The sequence below is a fragment of the Physeter macrocephalus genome, chromosome 1 (assembly GCF_002837175.3).
Source record: "Physeter macrocephalus isolate SW-GA chromosome 1, ASM283717v5, whole genome shotgun sequence".
NCBI classification, from domain to species: Eukaryota; Metazoa; Chordata; class Mammalia; order Artiodactyla; family Physeteridae; genus Physeter; species Physeter macrocephalus.
The window spans coordinates 74,228,549-74,230,029 of NC_041214.2; positions in this window are offsets into that span (position 1 = coordinate 74,228,549).

The following is a 1,481-nucleotide window of genomic DNA, read 5'->3' on the forward strand; positions in this document are numbered from 1 at the left end:
TTCCTACCTAGAGAAGTTCCTTTAGCATTTGTTGTAAAGCTGGTTTGGTGGTGCTGAATTCTCTTAGCTTTTGCTTGTCTGTAAAGGTTTTAATTTTTCTGTCAAATCTGAATGAGATCCTTGCTGGGTGGAGTAATCTTGGTTGTAGGTTTTTCTCCTTCATCACTTTATATTTGTCCTGCCACTCCCTTCTGTCTTGCAGAGCTTCTGCTGAAAGATCAGCTGTTAACCTTATGGGGTTTCCCTTATGTGTTATTTGTTGTTTTCCCTCGCTGCTTTTAATATGTGTTCTTTGTATTTAATTTTTGATAGTTTGATTAATATGTGTCTTGGAGTCTTTCTCCTTGGATTTATCCTGTATGGGACTCTCTGTGCTTCCTGGACTTGAATAACTATTTCCTTTCCCATATTAGGGAAGTTTTCAACTATAATCTCTTCAAATATTTTCTGTCCCTTTCTTTTTCTCTTCTTCTTCTAGGACCCCTATAATTCGAACGTTGGTGCATTTAATGTTGTTCCTGCAGTAGTTATTTCCACTATTTTATCTTCCAGGTCACTTTTCAGTTCTTCTGCCTCAGTTATTCTGCTATTGATCCCTTCTAGAGAATTTTGAATTGCATTTATTGTGTTGTTCATCACTGTTTGTTTGCTCTTTAGTTCTTCTAGGTCCTTATTAAACGTTTCTTGTATTTTCTCCATTCCATTTTCAAGATTTTGGATCATCTTTACTGTCATTATTCTGAATTCTTTTTCAGGTAGACTGCCTATTTCCTCTTCATTTGTTTGGTCTGGTGGGTTTTTACCTTGCTCCTTCATCTGCTGTGTGTTTCTCTGTCTTCTCATTTTGCTTAACTTACTGTGTTTGGGGTCTCCTTTTCGCAGGCTGCAGGTTCGTAGTTTCCGTTGTTTTTGGTGTCTGTCCCCAGTGGCTAAGGTTGGTTCAGTGGGTTGTGTAGGCTTCCTGGTGGAGGGGACTAGTGCCTGTGTTCTGGTGGATGAAGCTGGATCTTGTCTTTCTGGTGGGCAGGTCCACATCTGGTGGTGTGTTTTGGGGTGTCTGTGACCTTATTATGATTTTAGGCAGCCTCTCTGCTAATGGATGGGGTCATGTTCCTGTCTTGCTAGTTGTTTGCAATAGGGTGTCCAGCACTGTAGCTTGCTGGTTGTTGAGTGGAGCTGGGTGTTGGTTATTAAAATAAAAAGTAATTATTAAGAAAAAAATTTTTTAAGTAAAAAAAAAAAAAGGACAGACAGAACCCAAGACAAATGGTAAAAGCAAAGCTATACAGACAAAATCACACACAGAAGCATACACAAACACACTCACAAAAAGAGAAAAAGGGGAAAAAATATATATATATATCATTGCTCCCAAAGTCCATCTCCTCATTTTGGGATGATTTGTTGTCTATTCAGGTATTCCACAGATGCAGGGTACATCAAGTTGATTGTGGAGATTTAATCTACTGCTCCTGAGGCTG